This window comes from Eublepharis macularius, chromosome 1 (genome assembly GCF_028583425.1).
Source record: "Eublepharis macularius isolate TG4126 chromosome 1, MPM_Emac_v1.0, whole genome shotgun sequence".
Taxonomy (NCBI): Eukaryota; Metazoa; Chordata; class Lepidosauria; order Squamata; family Eublepharidae; genus Eublepharis; species Eublepharis macularius.
Window position 1 is genome coordinate 186,160,005 of NC_072790.1, and position 22,679 is coordinate 186,182,683.

The 22,679-nt window shown below is 51.5% G+C and overlaps 1 protein-coding gene across 1 annotated transcript in view; it reads left to right on the forward strand.

Annotated features, from left to right (window-relative positions):
- Positions 1-22,679, forward strand: part of BPNT1 (3'(2'), 5'-bisphosphate nucleotidase 1) — a 38,327-nt gene that overhangs the window by 2,590 nt on the left and 13,058 nt on the right. The window lies entirely within an intron of this gene.

Below are 22,679 nucleotides of genomic sequence, written 5' to 3' on the forward strand. Positions count from 1 at the left end.
TGACATCTCAGACCTCCTTGTTCCCTTATTGCATCGTGTATGTCAAAGCTAAGATTGGATGTGAAAAACACATTCCAGGGTTCAGTGGACAGGTGAGCCATATGCTCAGCCGAAATACTCACTGCTGAGAGCAATTGTTATTCATGCTTGGCAAGTCAGAGATGGCTAACTATGCCTCTGCATTACAGTAATAGGAAAGGACATAGTATATTGCATGTGTTCTGTCCACAAAAGTCTTGGTTCAATCATTGGTCTCTCCTGTTAAAATACATTCCAGGTAATGGGTGGGAAAGGCTTTTGAAACCTTAGAGAGCTGCTCTTTTTAGAGTAGGCCAGTGGTCTGATTCCTTACTAGGGTTGCTAACAGACCTGTTAGCTCTATTCCTTAAATAGAGCATAGCGCCATTTTTGCACAGATGATCTTTGCTGCATTTGGTTCCATACCTCTTTGGGTTTTCTTCCAAATTCTGGACAATTAACTCCCCCTTCAAATTTCAACGTGGCATTTCAAGTGTTATCTTCCGAGTTTTCTACCTGGCTTTTTCTGTGCATGGGGAAAACTCAGAAGAGAATGCTTGAAATGCTGCTTTGAAATCTGAAGGAAGGAGTTAATTGTCTGGAATTCGGAAGAAAACCTGAAGAGGTTTGGGGCCAAACGCAGCAAAAAAGGCCTAAATACGTACATTTGTTAGATTTTTTCATCCCACCCTTCCTCCAAGGAGAACATGTGGTATGATCAGCTCCTTTTACCCTAGTAACCTTATAAGGTCGGTTGGGCTGAGAAACCGTTACTGACATAAGGTTTCTCAGAGAGCTTCGAGTCAGAGTGTGGATTTGAACCCAGATCTCCCCAACACTAACCGCTGCACCACACTGATTCACTGGATACCTGAACATCTGTTTTTTTTTCAAAATAGGAAATCGACCTCATGGTGTTGTGTTGAAAAATGTGCAGCAGTGAGTGCGACTGGTGTTTAGAGACTTGGTTTGACCTTCACACTTCTTCCTCTGGAGTTCTCATAAACACTCTTTTTCACCTGTTATCATGCTGCTTGTTACACCTGGGACAACTCCAGGGAGGAGGTAGTGCACTTCCTTACTACATGCACCCGCGAGCAGCTCGTGTGCGTGCTCCTGGGACTACACGATGATGTCACTTCTGAGAAGTGACATCATGTAGGCTGTGGCCACCCTGGAAGTGCTTCCGTGCTCCATGGCAGGGTCCGATTCATCCTGGATAAGAATAAAATCGGCCTGGAACGGGCCGTTCTGCCACGGGGGAGCACTCCCCCGCCTGGTAGTGGCCAGATCTAGGCTCTTTCAGGCCCAAATTATGGGCCCAGAATGGCCTGGATCAACCTGGAACAGGCTGCTGCCACACAAGAGAGTACTCCCCCGCCCAGCAGTGGCCCGAACCTGGCCATTTAGGGCCTGATACAGGCCGTTTGGGGCCCAAAAGTGGCCAAAATGGGCTCAGAACTACACAAATTGGCATGTAATGGGCTGCTGCTGCATGAGAGAGCACTCCCTTGCCCAGCAGCAGTGGGAACCTGGCCATTTAGGGCCCAAATTGGGTCCAAAGTGACCCAAGGGGGCCCAAAATGACCAGGACCATGCCAGAAACAGCCAGGATCAGGCCGCTATGGGGCGGGGGAGTGTTCCCTGCCCGGAAGAGGCCCGATCCTGGCCATTTGGGACCTGATCCTGCTGGGCGGGGGAGTGTTTCGGGCCCAATCCTGGCCATTTTGGCCCCAAATTAGGCCCAAAATGGCCAAAAGGGGCCCCAAATGGTCAGGATTGGGCTGCTGCCAGGCAGGGGAGTGCTCCCTTGCTTGGCAGAGGCCTGATCCTGGCCGTTTCGTGCCTGATCTGGGCCCAAAAAGGCCAAAAGGGGGCCAAAAAGGCCAGGATTGGGCCGCTGCCATGTGGGGGAGTGTTCTCCTGCATGACAAAGGCCTGATCCTGGCCATTTTGGGTGGAATCCTGGCCATTTCGGGCCCGATCCTGGCCATTTCGGGCCTGAATTGGGCCCATAATGGCAGAATAGGGCCCAAAATCACCAGGATAGGGGCCGCTGCCGGGTGGGGAAGTGTTCCCCCACCTGGCAGAGGCCCGATGCTGGCTGTTACGGCCCTTATCTGGGCCGTTTTGGGCCTGATACAGTACCAAAATTGCCAGAACTGCTCTGAAATGGCCCGTATCAGGGACGAAATGGCATTGAACAGGCCGCTGCTGGGTGGGGGAACCTTCCCCCGCTTAGCAGCAGCCAGATTCTGGCCATTTTGGCCCCAATCCGGGCCATTTTGGGCCCTAAATTGGCCCCAAATGGCCAAAATGGCCCCAAAACAGCTTGGATTGGGGCCGAAATGGCCCAGAACAGGCTGTTTCTGGATGGGGGAACCCTTCCGTGCCCGGCAGAGGCCTGATGCTGGCTGTTTTTGCCCCGATCTGGGCAGTTTTGGGCCTGAATTGGGACCAAAATGGCCCCAAAACTGCCCTGAAATGGCCTAGATTGGTGACAAACCGGCCTGGAATGGGCTGCTGTTGGGTGGGGGAACCTTCCCCCACCCAGCAGCAGCCAGATCCTGGCCATTTTGGTCCCAATCTGGGCCGTTTTGGGCCCTAAATTGGCCCCAAATGGCCAAAACGGCCCTGAAACAGCCCGGATTGGGGCTGAAACAGCCTAGAACAGGCTGTTTCAGGATGGGGGAACCCTCCCCTCCCCGGCTGCTGCCCGATCCGTGCTGTTTCGGGCCCGATCTGGGCCCAAACAGGCCAAAATAGTCCATTTTAAAAATACCCATGTCACACAAGTTGCGTGGGTATTTTTTATACGTGCCTGAAAGCCGTTCTGGGGCGTTCTGGCTCAACCCCCCGCCCCTGCTTATATACAATCAAAAACATACGTTGAATTTTTAAAAATAACCTGATCCATGCCCCCCCTCCGTTCAGCAATGCACAGTATTAGTAGAAACATTAATCACATGCCTGAAATCAGAGAACACATGGATTTATGCCTTGTTCAAAGACAGACTACTGATGCATCAGTATTATCTATTCTGAGTGACGATAGACCTGCTACCTGAGATCCTTCAACTTAACCGGCTTGCAGCTGTATGTACAGCACTCCAGACTTTTTAAAAGCGTGCAATCCGTCACAGTTGGCAATAGTGTGGTTGCCTAGCAACATCCCCTGAGAGCATTAGTTTCTTAAAGCTACAAGCTCTGTGTTTGTTATGGGTAGGGAATTAACACTCCAATGTATTTTTTTAGATTTCATATTTTTCTGCAAACCTATGGCATTTTTCAGGTTTGTAGAAAGATCTCTGTCATGTGTTCTGTGTCATGTGTCCAAAGTTCATGGCTCCAAAGTTCTATTCTGTATTTTCATTCTGTATTTCCATGCTTTAAAATACCCTCAAAGTTTTGCCACAGGAATGCAAAAGTTGTGGCTTAGACCAATGTAAGCCTTCACTTTTGCTTCTGTGATAGTTGGTTAATATTCTTTTGAAGAACAAATGACAAGATTGATTGGAACCTTAGTTAAAATAGGGGTGAACAGACAACATCAATTCAACTATTTTTTCTGTTAATTAGGTATTGTTCCTTGAACATAAAGATGAAATGCAAACATGAAATTTCAGTTGTTTGCTTCTCATATTGCTGGGACTGAATACTGGTTCAACTGAGTTGGGTGTTTCTAGATCAGTCATGGGAGGGGCTTGGTTCACTGGCCAGGCATTTGCTTTGCACACTGAATAAAAAGTGCTTTTGAATAATTCAGTTTGCATGATTTGCAGAAAGCCAGGAGAATGGGGGCTCTCTTGACCTCCTCAGGCAGGCCATTCCACAGAGTAGGGGCCACCACAGAGAATACAGGTATACAGGCAGCTGTTGATTTTGCCCATGTGCAGGGTGGCACCTGCAGGAGAACCCGTTCAGATGAGCGAACATAGGGGGAGAGATGGTCCCATAGGTATGCTGGACCAAAGCTATAAAGACCTTTGTATGTGATAACCACTACCTTAAACTGAGCATGGAAACTGATAGGTAGCCATTGGAGTGACTGCAGGATGGAGTAATATTCATGTTCCTGCTTGCTCCTGATAACAGCCAAGCTGTAGCATTTTGCACCAGTTGGAATCTCTTAGTTAACTGAGACAGGAGACCTAGGTATAGTGCATTAGAATAGTCAAGTCTTGATGTGACCATTGCATGAATCTAGGTGGCCAGGTCATTTTTGGAATTTTAAAAACGCCTCTGGTGCCATTTCTGTTGTTAAAGGACGAGGGAACGTCATACCAACCTTCAAGCCTTGGCTTCTGTCAGGAAAAGGTGGAAGGGAGCAGAGCTGTTTTGCCCCTTGAGGCAGACTGGGAGTGAAAAATTGCACTGGAAAAGGCCCCACCTCTGGCCCAACCCCCACCCTCACTCCGTAAGGAGGGAGGGTGAGATGAAGAGACAGTCTGCATTTTCCTGCTCTGCTCCCCAATAGGCCAGGCTCTGCCTTCCTTGCCCCACGTCGTGCAGAACTTGGGCAGGCCGGGCACCACATCCCATGACATGAAGAGCTTGGGTGGGCTGGACTCAGCCTTTCTACCACAGGGCTGGCCTGGCCCAGGTGGGGAGGGAAGCTGCCAGCCCCCCAGGAAGCATCCTGGTACCCATAATGGCCAATCTCACCCTGGGAAAAGGAATAATGGCCAGGCCTGGGAGCAACTACCAGGTGAATTGCTACCACGTTGCTTGCATTACTCGCCCAGACCCAGCTACTTCCCAAATTGGCCCCAAATGAAGCTCAGAAATGCTTCTGCAGGCGATGCAATGACTGCACCGGTTGGGAGCATGCACAGCGTGCACTCCTGAGGTGCCTGCCGGTGGTGGGCAACCTTTGAGAGCTTGCCCCCTCCTGCTAACCTCAACCCTAGGTGAGTCTTCCTGGCATACCCCCTCAAAAAAAACCCTGTCCTCTGGTTTCAAGCCCGGGGGATCTGGCATCCCTAGATCTGGGAGATCCAGGTTTGAATCCCCACTCTGCTCTGAAAGCTCACTGGATGGCCTTGAGTCAGTTATACAGTCTCAGCCTAACCTGCTTATGAGGATAAAATTGAGCAGAGGAGAAGTTTGATGGATTAGATGGAAGCAGGGAAAGAATATGGGCACTGTTAGGAGGAGGGAAAGAGGAAATAGTGGGGAAGAGAATACAGAGGAAAATGAGATGCCCTCACATGTCCTTGTGGGTCCCCCACTAATTCTCAACATGGACCAATCTGTGGATAATTAAATCCAGAGATTGGAACCATGAACAGACAAGAGAGATCTTTCTACAAGACTGAGAAGAGGCTCAGGTTCACAGAAAAAATTGAAATCTGAAAAAATATATTGAGGGTGTTAACTCCCCTACCCTAGTAATAAAAAACTGTGCCTGTATCTTTAAGACATGAGATCCCAGTGGCCTTTGTTTGTATTGCTAGGCAACCACAATACTACCATCTTTCAAACCTTGGTTTTTGTAAGTAAAAGGTGGGGGAAGGCCCTTTTGTGGCTCTTTTGGCCTGCCAGTGCGCCCCTGCTCCCTCCTTTCTGCTCTGGAGGGAGGACTCATTAGGCTAGGCTCAGCAGCAACTGCCAGGTGACTTGCTGTCTTGCAGTTTGCACAACTAGGTATAGCAGTGGCTACTGGACAACTTGATGGCCCATAACTTGCCTGAGTTCAGTGACAAACTCCATACTGTGTGTGAATTGACTGAACCCAGCAGTGCCCAGCACACAACTTACAATAGTGTTGCCAAGTAGGCCCCCTCCCCTGCTATAAAGCCTGCTATGAACTGTGTTAAAGTTTCCTGCATTACTGTTTCACTGCTGCACAAAGACTGCTTTGCACGTGTGTGTTCTGATACACGTGTCAGTTTCCTGCCTGCGTGTCAATTACCTTGCTGCTGCAATAGACTGTGTAGTTTACTGACCCCATGTTTGGTTAACTGCACAAAGGACTCTTTTCCTGGGCAACCCTGCCCAGACCTGTATCTGGATTTCCCAGTGTGTGTTTGGACTTTCTTACAAGTGTGCCCCGTGCCTGCATTGCCATCTGCCACGGACCGTGCCTGTTCCCTGCCTTGGACTGTGTTTTAAAGTGTTGTTTCCCCTGCCTCCATGGAAGCCTGCCTCATATGGGCCCAAGCCGCTGCTAGCAGCCGGGCGCCTGCCGGGGAAACCTCCAGCGAGCCTGGCTAGGCGCTCCCTGGTCAGTTCCCGCCTGGAGCCTCCCGCGGGCCGGTCCCCGAGCTTGCCCTCGCTACCGGGCAGCCTGCTATCCAGCCCCAGCTATGCCCAGCCGGCCTCCATGTTCTCAGGCAGCCAGAAGACCCTGGGAAGAAGACTGCTTTGAGAAGCCATTTCGGCGAAGCGGGCACACCACGTCCGCAGCGAGAGCCCCTCGCCCCGCTCTGCATTTCTTAGGAGCCGCCCCAGAGAAGGAACTAAGTGCCGACCATCCCAAGCACTTAGAGAATGCATCTCAAAGAAACCTCCGCATTCCAGAAGCTGATGACATCAGGACAAGCCCTGTCCGCTGGAACATCCTTTCAGCCCACTTGGATTTCCCCCTCCCTCTTTTGTCCCCTCTTCCTGAGGTGTCACTTATCACGATCTGATTACCAAAGTGGCCCATCCAAGCCATTCAGTAGCCCATTAGACCCTTTGTTTTAATCTGTGAGAACCACCAAGTACAGCACCAGCCCCAGGGTACGTTTTGGGGTATTTAAGCTGGTCTCCCAGACCACTCGGTGCTCAGGCCATTCCTATCCAGACTTCCTTGCTGTCCGTCTGTGGTCCCAGTGCTGGCATTGGGCCACCTCGCTGCTGCGTCTCTGCTTCGCTCCAGGATAAGTGAGTATTCCCCCTATCATCGTTGGGAACCAGCTAATGCGAACGTCTCTGTATTTCCTACTCTGTATTTCTTAGACCTTGTATGTTCTTTGTATGATTGTGCAAGCTAGGCTTACGCTACACTCAATACACGTGTTTGGACCTTACTCCTTGTCTGCCTCTTTTTCACTAGAGTGTCTGGGATCGGGACCTCCGTAAACATAGGTTATGATCCTCGCTTAATATTAATAGTTACAGACTGCTGCAGCTAATTCCCCATTATAATAAAGAGCAGTTCTGGTAACAGTTTACTGGTGGAGAATGCGGGCATAACCCAGTTCGTGTGAATGCACGTGAGTCGACACGCGTGTTTTCAGCGAACTGACTTAGAGGAAAATTTTCCAGACCTCAGTGTAAAGAGCGCAATTTAGCTCAGGGAATTAAAAGTGTGAGTGTGTGTGGCTCTAGTGAGCATTTCTATCTTGTGGGTTGGCTTTTCCCCCATTTCCTCCTTCAGCCAGCTTTGGACTACTTGCCTTTTGTGGTGCACCGCGAGGCCCTCCAGCCGTTATAACCGGTGTACTGTGGGTGAGGACCTCTGAACTGGTGAAGTTCCTGGCCACCTTCCGGGCCGCCTAAACGCGTCTATGTGGGTGGGATCCCAGAAGTAGGCTCTAGATATATACGCATATATACATCCTGAAGCAGCACATATAAAATTCTCTTCCGCCCTCCCCCGTCTCTCCTAAGTCCGTCCAAACCCCGCTCCTGCCAGCACTTAGGCTTCAATCCCCGCTCCGGAGGAAACGTGAAGGGATCGTTAGTCCGTTTGGTTGTTCAGTCAGTTTAGCTTTGGGAATCTAAAGCCAGGTTCCTGAAGCCCCGCGGCAGCCGGCCGCACCGTGCTTAAGAGTTTTAAGGTAGACTCTTGGGCGCCTTTCCGCTTGCGAGTTTTAAGTCAGACTCATGGGCGCACCTCGCTTGGGAGTCAGTGGGACTCTTGGGCACACTTTTGCTTGGGAGTTGTTAGAACTCTTGAGCGCACCTCGCTTGGGAGTACAGTAGGCTTTACTCCTGAGCACTTTCGCTTGGGGACTTGCAGAGGCAGTCCTTGAGCGCTTTCAGTCTTTTGGTCGAGGCTTGGAGACAGTTTAACCGTTTGTCTCTGAGCGTGAGGCCTTGGGACACTTTGAGTACAGTTCTTGGGCAGAGAGCTTGAGAGCATTTTGGCTTCTGAGCAGAGGCTTGGGAGCATTTCTGGTTGCCTGAGCAGAGGCTTGGGAGACCCCTTAATTGCAGCTTCTGAGCAGAGGCTTGGGAGCACTTCAGTTTCCGAGCAGAGGCTTGGGAACACTTTCTGGTTTTCTGAGCGCATAGGCTTGGGAGACCCCTGAGCTTTGGCTTCTAAGCAGAGGCTTGGAAGCACTGAGCGTTTTTGTTCTTGGGCTTAGAGAGCTTGAGAGCACCCTCTGAGCCAGTAAACTTTTCCTGGTCCCGTGGCTTGTAGGCAAGCTTGAAACGGGAATAGGAATTTTCCTTCTCCCCCGGTGGAGAAGAACTGAGTGTAGAACCCTTAAAAATACCCTGTGAACCTAAAAGTAGAACCTTAAAACCCCCTGGTAAAAACCCTTGAGGACCTGAGGGAAGGATAAACCTCCCAAAAGGAACATAGAGAGGAAGAAGTTGTTAAAACCCTTGAGCAGCTTTAATCGCCCCACCCCTGGTGTCGCTGATCCACTCTTTAACCTCCCCCGAGATCAGCCTTAAACTAAAAGGAAAAATGTACCGGGCAAACCCCACCGTGCCCCGCCTGGAGAAGTGGCTAGTTAAGAAGGGAGATTGCCCTTGGGAAGCTGGTTCCTTCAAGGGACCCGACCCGCTCCAGATAGTCAGAAGCGCCTTCCAAGATTTTTGCGAAAAAGAGAAACCTAGGTCAAGTAAGAAGGATAGGTATGGAGCCTGGGCACTTTTCACCGCCCTACAGGACAGCGTGTCCCTAATTAATAAGCTCCAAGTAGCTCAGGAAGAACAGGAACAGGAGATAGAAAAGCTAAGGAGAGAAAAGAAGGAACATGAGGAAAAAGCAGCCGAGTGGCGTTCAGAACGCGTTAACTTCATGTTAGGGAAGCAAGGACTAACTGCCGCCCTCCAGGACGCTCAGCACAAGGCTGAGGCGGCCACCGCTCGTGCCGATATGGCTGAGCACGCGTTAACGGAGGGACAAGAAGAGATTACTAAGCTCACCCATGCCGCCCGGTTCATGGCGGACCACAACCAGTCTAAAACCACCGCCGCGGACCATTCAGCTTGTAAGAGGGAGCTAGAGGCCCTAAAGCGACACTTGGGGATGCAACAGGCCGTAATTTTCGCCGTGCACCCCTCAGCCCTCTTGGCCCTCCCAGAAGATAGTAAGGATAGCTGGGCATCTCAGTCGTCCCAACCCGAGGAAGCCCCACAGCCCCTCCACCCAATAGCCACCAAGGAAATAGTATCCATGGACGAGGAAGACAGACCGGGTCGTTAAGGAAACCCGCAATTGGAGGCCCGATGAGCTCCAAGCCATAGCAGATCGCATGGGACCCCTAAACCGAGACACGGCCATCCAGTGGTTCACCCATGTGACCACCTCCCAGCCCTCCGCTAGTGGTTCCGATGTGGCCCAGCTGGCCCGCCAATGCGCTGCCCCTGAAATAGTCTCGGCCCTGAATGCCTATATCTCTAACCGAAGGTTAGCCACCCGCAGCCAGTATGGAGCAATTAAAGAGATCTGTGCATTCCTGTGGCCCACCAAAAGCTTGAAAGCCCTGTACATTGCAGAGTCTCAAAAACCCGGAGAGGACCCAGAGGCATACTTAGCTAGGAAACAGCTTCTTGCTGAGCTAGCAGACGAAGTGGACCTAGATGCAAGCGATGTACCCGACTTTGACGAATTAGAATTCAGGAGAGCAGTCTTAGATGGACTCAATAGTACCACCCGCCTAGCACTGGCAGGAGTGGAGCCCGGGATCATCTCATGGGGAGACCTGGAGGCTCGCATCAGAAGCATTGCTGGCCTGTTGCGAGAAACCGGCGCCATCCGCCATGTGAAGCCCCCGGCCTCTCGTAGGAAGGAGAGCGAGCCGATAAGTGCAGTCACCTATGCCAATCATGGCCCCCACTCTCAATACCGACCACAGGGACGTAGCCCGTATCCGGAGGCAAGGGGAGGAATCCTGAGGGGAAGGAGCAGTAGCTTTAACCGGGGAAGGGGACCGAGGGACTACCGCCCGGGAGTCTCCTTTGGGCCCGCCCCGAGTTACAGTTCCTCCTCCCAGCAAGGACCCCACGAGCCCCGACTACAGGATGCACCCATAGCCCCTTCTCACTCGCGAGCATCGCACCCGTACCACCATCAGGTCTACCCGCCTCCAGATCAGTCTAATGCTTGGGGAGCATCACAGGGCGACCACGAGGGCTACCGGGACCGCGGCAGCACGCCCCAGTCCAGGGACTCCCTCCGTTGGGAACTTTGGATGCGCCTCAAAAACATTGGAGCGAACATGGAGCTCTTCGACGGAAAGCCCACGTCCGTTCTAATGAAGGCGATCATGGAGTGGGAAGACCAGCAACAGCCCCCAGTACCTCCGTCGGCGCCCCCTTTACCGCCAGACCCTCCCTTCTCGAGTCCCCCGATAGCTGCGGTCCGGGAGCGCCCGAGCCCCAACAACCCCTTTAGAGGAAGCGCCGCTTCCACCGACCAGAGTGCAGGATCAGAATAGGGTTGCCCCGAGTCCCAGTCTCCCTCCGTGGGCATAGTTGCCAAACTAAAGCCGGACACATGGGGGAGACCGACAGTGAAGGCAGGGATCGGGACTCCCGGGGAAAAGAAGAAGCCTGCCACCCTCCTCATAGATACCGGAGCCTCACTTAATATATTCCGGCCCACCTTAGTCACAAAGGGCACCCAGACCCCCACAACCATGCAGCTCGCCGGTTTTGGAGGCGGCACACAGGAATCCCCGGTCTGGCAGGATATCCCCCTCTCCGTTGGGAACCTGGCCACCCGGATTTCGGCGTGCGCAAACCGGGGAGAAGACGATGGACTTTTAGGCATGCCATTTTTCCGTGCCGAGGGACTGACCATTGACTTAGCGAACGGGCTCCTGTGGCGCATCCCGGGAGGCCCAGACTTTGTTAATGCGGTCCATCGATGCGCAGCCCTCAAGGCCCCCCTTCCTCTCGCCCCCATCACAGGAGACCCCTGGGTTCAGGACTTTCCCGAAGTATGGGTGACAGATAAGGCCGAGTGTGGGATAGTAAAGGGCGCCTGCGTCCTGATTGAAGGAAAGGACCCCCCTCCCCAACGACAGTACAAGTACCCAGCAGAAGCTGAGGCAGGGATAGCCAAGACTATAGAAGGACTCCTTGAGTGGGACGTCATACTCCCGATGCAGTCCATCTGCAACGCCCCATTGTGGCCAGTTCTGAAAGCAGATGGAGTGACCTGGAGAATGACGGTCGACTTCCGTGCCCTGAATGCCACCACCCCTCCAGTTGCCCCGGTTGTGGCCAAGTATAATGAGATCCTAACGGCCATTGCCGCTGGGTCCCGGTTCTACTCGGTCATAGACCTGGCCAATGCTTTCCACTCCATCCGGTTGCATGAGTCTTGCTGGTACAAGTTCGCGTTCACTTTCCGCGGCCAGCAATACGCATTCAAGCGGACACCCCAGGGATTCCACTCCAGCCCCAGCATTTGTCATGCCCATGTAGTTCAGATGTGGGAACGCCTCCAACCCTCCTCGAGGCCCCACGTACTGAGCTACGTGGATGACATTTTAGTCCACGCCCCCACGGAAGAATTAGCCCGCCAAATCACCAGGGAAGTCCTGGAACTCCTCCGCGAGACTGGGTTCAAGGCAAGCAGGGAAAAGGCCCAATTGATTCAGACCAGCGTCAAGTACCTGGGTCTGACCCTGGGACCCGAGGGTCGCACCCCGGACGCCCAGCGAATGGAGGTCATTTCCAAGCTGCCTGCGCCCACCGATGTCCCCTCCCTCAGGGCCCTTCTAGGAACTTTTAACTTTTCCCGAGACTTCATCGAGTCCTTTGCAGACAAAGCTCGCCCCCTTTATGCTCTCCTCAAGAAGAACACTCCCTGGGAGTGGGGACCGGAGCAACAGACAGCCTTAGCCGAGCTAAAGCGCAGCCTGGCCGCAGCCCCGGCCCTAGCCCATCCAGATGTTACCCAGCCATTCTTTATTCAGCTGGCAGTATCAGACAAGAGCATAGGAGCCACGCTCACCCAGCAGCAAGCAGGAACCGCTAGAGTAGTAGCCTATGCCTCTCGCAACCTAACCGCAGTAGAAACTAAGTTTAGCCCATGCGAGAAGACATGCCTTGCTCTGGTTTGGAGTCTGACCCATTGGGAATTTATCATAGGAGGTTCACGTACAATAGTTCAAACCACTCACACGCCCCTCAAATATATCCTGTCGGGAAAAATACAAGACGGACAAGTCTCAAACGCCCGCATAGCACAGTGGACCCTGGCCCTGGTCAACCGCGGAGTAGAATTTAAAAAGGAGACCACCGAGCCTCCAGCCCCTTATGGCCTATTGGTAACCGGGACCGAGCACGAGTGCCCCCTGGACCCGCCACCGCAGGTTGTCTGGCCAGTCACTTGGGGAGTCCCGCTAGAGGAAGCCCGACAGAACGGCTTCACATGCTGGTTCTGTGACGGCTCCTCCTTTCACGTTGGAGGCTCCCCTCGGACAGGCTACGGCGCCGTGCGAGTGAGCGACGCCCATACTCTCAAAGGTCCAGCCCGCCCCCATTCCAGCCAAGCGGCTGAGGTGCAAGCGCTTCTGGCAGTGCTTGAGTTTGAGCCCCCAGAAAGCCCACTTGCCATTTACACAGACTCGGATTGGACGGCCAAAGCCGCCACGGTCTGGCTCCCGGTGTGGCAGAATCAGGGGTGGAGAGCTAGCGATGGGAAACCCGTAGCCCACCTACAGCTATGGCAGCAAGTAGCAGCACTCCTCCAGTCTCGCTCAGGCCCAACGCAGGTGACCCATGTCAAGGGACACCAGAAGACGAACTCAGAGACCGCTTACTGGAATGACCAGGCAGACCTCGCAGCCAAGGCAGCCGCCACTGAAAATGCTCCCCTACCGGAATCTGCCACCGATTGTCCCCTCCGCCCTGTCACCACTCGGGCACAAGCCCGCAGCCAAGCTCAGGGAACCGCAGGAACACTAGACCTAGCACAACTGCAGCGATCTGACCCAGAAATAACTGACCTCCTAGCCGCAGGAAGGGATCAGACAGGGAGACTCATGATCAGAGAAGAGGAAGACATAGTTTGGGCAGTAGATGCAGCCGGCGAACGCCATTGGGTAGTGCCATTGGAAGTTAGGGCTGACTTAATTCAGTTTGTCCACGAGCAGGGACACCGAGGCAAGGATCTGACTCTGGAAAGGGTAAAAGAGGTTGGTTGGTGGCCTGGCATGCGCACCGAAGTAGCGCAATGGGTAGACAACTGTCTGTCCTGCGCTATGGTTAATGCAGACCCCACCGGACCTAGAGCTCCCCTCCAGCATCAGAGAATTGATGGACCCTGGGCTCGCATACAGATTGACTTTATCGGCCCCCTTCCCCCCACTGCTCGCGGCAATCGCTACTGCCTCACTGTCATAGACCCCTTTAGCAAATGGGTCGAAGCGTTTCCGTGCAAGCGCAACAATGCAGCCACCACAGCCAAATTACTGTTCAACAATGTCTTTTCAAGATGGGGCATTGTGCGAGTCATGGACTCCGATTTAGGCTCACACTTTATCGGAGAAGTTACACAGGAGCTTTGTAAAGCACTGGGCATCCAGCAACGTTTCCACATAGCCGGCCACCCTCAAGCTTCAGGCGCCATAGAAAGAACCAACCGGACCCTCAAGGAGGCTCTCCGCAAGATGGTTCGCTCCTCCGGGAGAGACTGGGATGAAAAACTCCCCATAATCCTAATGGCCATTAGAGGCACTACCGCAGTTCACGGGCTCACACCCCATATGGTGATGACAGGGCGAAGAATGCAGCTCCCAGAAGCCTTCTGGCTAGATACGCAGCTCCCTTCCGATATGCAGCCTGTAGTGATTAATGATGCTTGGGTCCAAGACCTGCTCTCGTCTATACACGCCGTCCACATGCAAGTGGCCCAGAAGTTGGGCACAGCTCAGAAGGATATGGACCGCAAATTGGGATGGGTCAGGAACCCCAGGCAGTGGGAGGAAGGACAGCTCGTCCTATACAGGAAGTTTTCGCAAAAGGCGCATTCGCTAGCAGCCAAATGGCAAGGCCCAGTCCCTATCACAAAAAGAGTCTCCCCAGCTGTCTATCAGGTAGCCATCCAGAGAAAGACAGGAGGAACGTGGCTAAAATACTTTCACGCCTCTCAATTAAAAGAATGGAAAGGGAAGCCGCTGCAAACCGCCCCCCCTGTGTACGACCCTGGGGGAACCGCCACCAGCCCAGCCCCCCTCTGCCCAGTGATTCGCCAAATATCCCTTCACCCTGGGCCAGAGATACCCTGGGTCCCCTTAGACCAGACCTTTGTAGCTTTAGTATAAAAGAAACAGTAGAATATGTAGATGTAAGTGTGAGTGTCAAGAGTTTTTCCAATTCTATTCTTTAACTTCATTAGGCGGGCCCCACAGTTGGGACCCTTGGGGAAGACACGGCAACCAAAGCCAAATAGGACCACCACCGAAAGTGATTCTTAATTGGATTGTAAGCCGCATGTTCGGAAAAAAATTGCACAGGCAAAAGAGATTTGCTGTGTGTGGAAGTGTTTGGAGAGGCTTTAGCCCAGAGGTGACTGTATTCTTTCGAACATGGTGGAACCACCAAATAAGGTGATCCCTGTATTCGAAAATATATCACCCGCCGTGCTGGTGAAGATCCCGCATCTGCGTAGATTCGGGGTCTCACCTGCCAGACCCACGCTTTCGCATGATGGTCGGCTTTGGCTTTGAGGGCCGTGCCTCCCCTGGAAAAGGTCCCCCAAATAGCCCAATATCCCTCTTTTACTAATGTTCATAGTCGTCATGGTGAGTTGCTATACGGCGCCACCAGCCAGTACGCTTTAGTGCAAAGGTAAAAGACCTGCCAGTATTTTGTAAATATGTGCCCTCTGCAATATGTTATTGGGGTGCGTTCGCCACGCACAAGGTGCAGCGTGCCTCATTTACATAGCCAGGATCCCCCGCACCAAGATGACCCCCGAATAACCCAGACCCAGTGGCGCCGGCAGATCTCGGCCGCCTCCGCCGCTTTTCGATAAACGCCGCCGAGCGCCCTCGGCTCCACTTCGGCCCTTTCCGCCAGCAGCCGCCCGCCCCACGTAATCTTTTCCCTTGCCCGTACCGCACAAGGGAAAAGAAGGGGGGGAGACATGTTGAAGTTTTAATGAAGCCCTGCCAGGCCTTCCAAGTAAGGGCAACCCGAAAGTACCCCACACCCGTATGCCTCTTGCTCCGTGTATTTTTCTTTTTTGCTCAGTGCATTTTTCTTTTGCTCAGTGTATTTTTTCTTTTTTGCCCGGTGTATCGTTTTTCTCTTAACTAGAAGATGGGGCCTCCCGAGGGAGTCCCCCCCCCCAAAAATTGGTTGTCCTGCAAACATATGATGAAGGCCTATTTTTGAAAAATTAAAGCGAGGGCCCCCGTCTGCAGCAACCCTTATAGTTATGGAAACCGCTCTTTAGTTTTCTTTTCTTTTTAAAACGGCAAGGCCAGGCCGAGCCGGACCGACAGCTCTCAGCCCGCAAAATAAAAGTAGCCCGTCGCCAAGCAAGGGGCACCTGAAGGCCACATAGTCCAGGCACCCAGGGACCCCTGGGGCGAGTTTGCATAATCCCGCCTAACGCACAGCCGACCCTCGCTCGACGTAAAGACGTTTCCCCTCTGAAATATACATGCTTTAGGAAGAAACCTTCGCACAGGAGTTCCCCAGAGCAACAAGCTGGAAGGCTCGCTTAGTGCTCCGGGACTTCTCGTTCGAGCCCCACCTAATAGACAGTGCTGGCAGAAAAACGCTCTCCCTTTTTCCTTTTTCCCCCTTTACTTTATTTTATTTTTGCTGCAATGAACTCAGGGAGCCTGTACTTATATCCGCAGGTCTCCCCAGGATATTTTCGGCACAAAAAGGAAAGGAAGGCCAGGAGATGAGGCACCTGGCTACTCTGTGTTTGCTCGTGCTGGCAGGCACCCTAATAGAGGGACGCCCGTCTAAATTAATGCTCTACCCCCACTGGAGATGCATCAATACCCTGGCAGGGAACGAAATGATGGTCTGCAAAGTTGTGCAGCAGAGCAATATGACCACCCCCACGGATCGCACTAACTTCCGCAGTTGCGAAGAGCAGTGGATCCGACCCCCAGAGCTTGTCATTTTATGTGTGGGAGTAAAGACTCTGTCCCAAGAATTAGTGTGTTACTCGCCTACTGATACAGTTTCACCACTTGCTCCGATTCCTTGTATGTTTCTTCCCCGTATCAGGCCAGCCCCCACCGCAGTCCCGGTGGTAGACAGATATACCACCCCTGCCAACTTCGAAACCTCGCCATTTGTCACTGAGGCTTTCGGACCATACTGTGAAGTTATCTTAGTGTCGGCCGCAGTATGGAAGGCAGGAGACCCCTTTAGAATGACCATCCTACTAGGCACCACTGCCACTGAGTCTGCATCAGTCACTATCACGCCCCCTTCAGGCGCAGTTCTCTCCTTTGCTATAGAACGCTGGGAGAACCTGACCTGGATTGTAAAAGAGGAAGACCTAGCCAAACACGGCCCACCCGATTGGATTCTGGTTCAACAGACGCCCGAATGCCAAACCAAGCCCCTAGTAGAGAAATTTCACCGGCTTGGGCTGCTCTTTGTAAATTTGACTCATGAACCAGGCAATTATTCCCTGCTGATCCGGACCCAGGAGACCCACACCATCCAAATTGACCCTTTGATTGTTAGCAATAAGCAATTAAGCCAAGGCGGCACGCATATAGTGGGCTCCCATGTTTTGAAGACTGACATTCGAGAGAGAGTTCTAGTCCGCCCGCAAATGTCTTTAAAAGAGATCCGCATAGACTTAGCTGAGCTAAATATAACCCAGAGGCTGCCGCAGTGCGCTCCCTATCTGGAGGCCGGTAGCAAGGGTTGGAATGCATGGCTACAACTGTGGATCGATCCCTCCCCCTCTCTCTCGCGTGCCAGACGAAGCATTGCCGACTGGACTGCTCCTGCAGCCGGAGGCTTAGCAATCATGGATTCGGTCAATATTGAGACTCTCGCTAATAAGTTTGCCCATGTCACGACTAGCATCTCTGACTTAGGTAAACCGGTGGTGCAGTCCCTAAATTCCATTTCGAATGGGCAACACGAGATCAGCTCCATTTTAGTTAACTGGGAGAGTCAAATTGAAAGAGATTTTTCTCTGCTGCTCAAAGGAACACAGTCTTTGGAACGCAACATGTCAATAGCCATGGCATGTATGCAAGCCCAACAATTAAACCAGGCTGTGGCCATGGGGCTAATTCGGCAAGCCACGGACGGGCACTTGCCCCTGGAAATTAAAAGATTGATTATGCCCAAATTGTCACCCATAGAACTGGAGCTTGAATCCTGGTGGTCTCTTGTAAATTCCTCATTCTCACCGACCACCCAGGAGCTTAAATTATTTTTATTAACGGCCAGTGCGCACGAGTCATTCCATGTGTATCCAGTCGTGCCTCTGGGACTCCAAGTCAGCGACACCGAAGTCCTCTACGCCCGCCACCCCGACCATTGGGCCCGCTTCACCCCGACCGGATGGCAGCTCGTCAGCCTCCAAGGGTGCCAGCATCGAGACCAGACCGGCTTCATCTGCCAGGACCAAGCCTTTGCACCTCATCACCCCTGTGTAGCCCCGCAAGTCGACGCCCTCAACGAATGCCCTTTTGAGGTCGTCCAGGAGAACAGCTCTGCTGTGGTCTACCTTGGGAAAGGACGTGCCTGCGTGCGAACGGCCTGCGATTTCGTGGTCCTGAACTTGTTCCAGCTGAAGCCCGTGATCCCGGGAGTCAATCGCTGCTTTTGCAACCTGTCTTCGGTGGCAGCCTGCGACTTCACCTACACGGTACCGGTCTGGACCCAAGAAGAGATCCTGGTGGCACCCTCCATCTATCGTTATGTGAAGCCAGTTTCCCTTGGCATCGGTCTGGAGCTAATCCACGAGCTCCTGGCCCACCCGCAGCTCCACCGCACCCTCCAGAGCATCCAGAGGGACGGGGATACCACTGCTTTGGTTGTGTCCCACAACGGGAAGGAGATTTTGGATCTTGTCCAGCGCATTAAGACCATCGGCGAGCACTCGTGGTGGGAAACCCTCTTTGGTTGGAGCCCCACTGCCACTGGAATTTACAATTTGGCGTTGCACCCGATCATTGTTATTTTGGCCTTTCAAGTTTTGTTATGTGCCTCACTACTTTATTTGGGCTGTTGGAGCCGCCGACAGCTCCAGCAACTCCAGCTGTCTTACCGCTTGGATCACTATAACCCCGACCTTCTTCTGCCTTAAGGGTTATTCTTGGCGCCCTCCTTTAACCCTTGTTTGTTTTATTGCTTGTGCCGGTATGAACTATGATTATGTTTATTATGTGTACGGATCCTGCACCGGCCCCATGGACGCTCTGCTGCCGGACTCCGCTCCGAGGCCCTCTTGTGGACTAGGGGGGGACATATTCCTCTGCCTCCCAGCCCACGGCCCGTCTCCAAACGACCACCAGCGGCACTACCTCCATGAGGACTAGAACTGTGTGCCTGAAGCCCTTCTCGCCGCCTGCCGACCCTGCTCTGCGGATTGACGCAGACAGCAAGGGGGGGTGGAAGTGTGTTTTGGAACACATGGACTAAGCTTGCTCGTTTCTGTAAATATGCAACCCAGTCCAGCAGCTGTACTGCGGACTGAGCCATCTGTGATCTTTGTAGCTCTATTGTTTTATGAATTTCTTTGCATTGCTTTCATGAATTTTACTCCCATGAATTTAGCCCCGAACTAGTCCCTCCCTCTATCTATTGCAAGTGCGCCCATGAACTTTATCCCGATGAATTTGATTTTAACCTTTTGAATTGCCTTCTTAACCCAACTCCCTCCGCCGAGGCAGTTCTAGTCTATGAATTTGATTTTAATCCAGCCATATTGATTTGGTTTTAATTGCAGAGTTTATTTTTCTGCCCCCATGAGCCCTTCCGCCGCCTACCCCTCATGAATTGTTTCCACGCACTTGCTTTTATTCTTGCTGCTTTTGACTTCATGAACTATTGCTTTTAATCACATATATGTATTTATGATTTTAGCCATGTATGAATTACTCTACCCTTGATGAATTATGCCATGCTTGCACATTTCACTTTACCCTGTATGAATTGCTTTTAGTTGTCCCTGCTTTTAATCCTATGTATCTATTTATGATTTTAATTATCCATGAATTGATCCATGTATATGAATTGCTCCTGGTTTTTAGTGCTTTTAATCCACCATGAATTACGTATGAATTACCTTCAATCATGAATTAATCGATGTACACAATTATGAATTATTGCTATTTATATGCATGAATTGATCATTGCTGCCTACTACTATGAATTACTATTGCTTATGAATTATTACTATGTATTCTGACGATTGCACTTAGCACACCCCCGGTGTGAACCCAGAGACCTGCAGCCCATTGGCTGATCTAAATTGCACTTATTCGGTTAGGTGGTTCTCCAAACTAAATTTTTGAGTGACGCCTCCTCCCCCTTCCCTTCCCACTCCTTCTTCGCTCGAAGCTCGACCACCGGACATTGCCGACCACCTCGCCTTTGAAGTCAAGTTCGGAGACCCGCGCGCCTGACGTCCCGGGGTCTCCGAGGGGGGGAATTGTTGCCAAGTAGGCCCCCTCCCCTGCTATAAAGCCTGCTATGAACTGTGTTAAAGTTTCCTGCATTACTGTTTCACTGCTGCACAAAGACTGCTTTGCACGTGTGTGTTCTGATACACGTGTCAGTTTCCTGCCTGCGTGTCAATTACCTTGCTGCTGCAATAGACTGTGTAGTTTACTGACCCCATGTTTGGTTAACTGCACAAAGGACTCTTTTCCTGGGCAACCCTGCCCAGACCTGTATCTGGATTTCCCAGTGTGTGTTTGGACTTTCTTACAAGTGTGCCCCGTGCCTGCATTGCCATCTGCCACGGACCGTGCCTGTTCCCTGCCTTGGACTGTGTTTTAAAGTGTTGTTTCCCCTGCCTCCATGGAAGCCTGCCTCATATGGGCCCAAGCCGCTGCTAGCAGCCGGGCGCCTGCCGGGGAAACCTCCAGCGAGCCTGGCTAGGCGCTCCCTGGTCAGTTCCCGCCTGGAGCCTCCCGCGGGCCGGTCCCCGAGCTTGCCCTCGCTACCGGGCAGCCTGCTATCCAGCCCCAGCTATGCCCAGCCGGCCTCCATGTTCTCAGGCAGCCAGAAGACCCTGGGAAGAAGACTGCTTTGAGAAGCCATTTCGGCGAAGCGGGCACACCACGTCCGCAGCGAGAGCCCCTCGCCCCGCTCTGCATATCTTAGGAGCCGCCCCGGAGAAGGAACTAAGTGCCGACCATCCCAAGCACTTAGAGAATGCATCTCAAAGAAACCTCCGCATTCCAGAAGCTGATGACATCAGGACAAGCCCTGTCCGCTGGAACATCCTTTCAGCCCACTTGGATTTCCCCCTCCCTCTTTTGTCCCCTCTTCCTGAGGTGTCACTTATCACGATCTGATTACCAAAGTGGCCCATCCAAGCCATTCAGTAGCCCATTAGACCCTTTGTTTTAATCTGTGAGAACCACCAAGTACAGCACCAGCCCCAGGGTACGTTTTGGGGTATTTAAGCTGGTCTCCCAGACCACTCGGTGCTCAGGCCATTCCTATCCAGACTTCCTTGCTGTCCGTCTGTGGTCCCAGTGCTGGCATTGGGCCACCTCGCTGCTGCGTCTCTGCTTCGCTCCAGGATAAGTGAGTATTCCCCCTATCATCGTTGGGAACCAGCTAATGCGAACGTCTCTGTATTTCCTACTCTGTATTTCTTAGACCTTGTATGTTCTTTGTATGATTGTGCAAGCTAGGCTTACGCTACACTCAATACACGTGTTTGGACCTTACTCCTTGTCTGCCTCTTTTTCACTAGAGTGTCTGGGATCGGGACCTCCGTAAACATAGGTTATGATCCTCGCTTAATATTAATAGTTACAGACTGCTGCAGCTAATTCCCCATTATAATAAAGAGCAGTTCTGGTAACAATAGCAACTTGTTACTGTATGACTGCTACAACTTTGCCAGACTTTGCTCAGTGAGAGGCTGCAAAGGGGAAGGAATGAATGAAATCTGAGAGTCAGTGTAGTGTAGTGGGTAAAGTGTCAGACTAGGATCTGGGAGAGCTGGGTTTGAATCCCCGCTCTGCTATAGAAGCTTTCTATGAGACCTTGTGCTTCTCACTTCCTCTCAGTATTATCTACCTCATGGGGTTGGTGCTATGAGGATAAAATAGAGGAATAATGTAAGCTGCTTTGTGTCCACTTTGGGGATAAAGGAAGTATGTGTGTGTGCTGCCCTCAAGTCATAGCTGACTTATGGCAACCCCTAGTGGGGTTTTCGTGGCAAGAGTAAATAATAAATAAAGCTGAAGACTGTGTGAGCAGATAAAATAAAGGTTGGTTGGTGAATGAGAAGACAGAAGGAAGCAGAGCTAGGGGAGAGGATATGAGGGCTGCTAGGAGGTCAGAAAGAAGAAATTGTGTAAGGAAAGGGATACAGAGGGCTAGCAAGATTTTCAGAGTGTAAACTTTCAAGAGTCAGAGCTCCCCTCTTCAGACACCATGGGGGAATGAAATGACCATGCAGGTTTTTTGCTGGCTCTCTACTTGTATTACTGTATTTTCTCAAATGCAAGCCTAGTGTCTCCCACCCCCTCCCCCTGGTATGCCATAAAAGGAGGGGGGGGTGTCTTACATTTTCATACTAGTTACAGTTAGGTCTAGTAAAAACATTTTTTGTGTGTATAACTTTTTAGGGGGCTTATCTTACAATCAGGGTCATTTTCCTTCCAAGTAATTACAGTAAATGTATACCTAAAAGTCTGATTTGGCTGAATATGGCAATGGGTAAGATTCTTACAAGCAATGGAAGAAATGTTTCACTTCATTGGCAGATATATAATGTTGCTTTCTTACCTCATATAAAGCATTTTTATTCAGTATCTGCTATGCTGGAATCTAAAGAGGAAGGAAGAACCAACCTAGTCCAGTTGTGCATGTTTTCTTGGAAGTGAGTCTCACTGAAATTTATTTTCAAAAAATTTTATATTAAATGGAGAAAAACTCCATGTAGGTACAGCTAGTGAATGTGAGCAAAGTCCAAAAGTATTTTGGTTACATTTCAAATTGGACAGAGACTTTTCGAACTGAAGGCCCTGTTCTTTTTAATATGATCATTACACAACATCTAACTTGGGAGATGCTTTCTAGATAATAATATTATTGTCCAATCACTTATGATCAGTCAAAACAATAAATTTAACAGCTAACATGTGGGAGCAATGGAGTGTCTCCCTATCAGCAGCATTAAATGACTCTGCTAATCTGGATCATGCAGGTTTCAAGGTTAGGCTTTTGAAAGAATAATCCATACCTGCTTTTGTAAGACATTTGTTTCCATGACTTTGGGGTTAGGGGAAGTCTTCTGGAAGCAGTTTGTAGCCTGTGTGTTCTGGAATGTTTGTACAGCACTATTCACC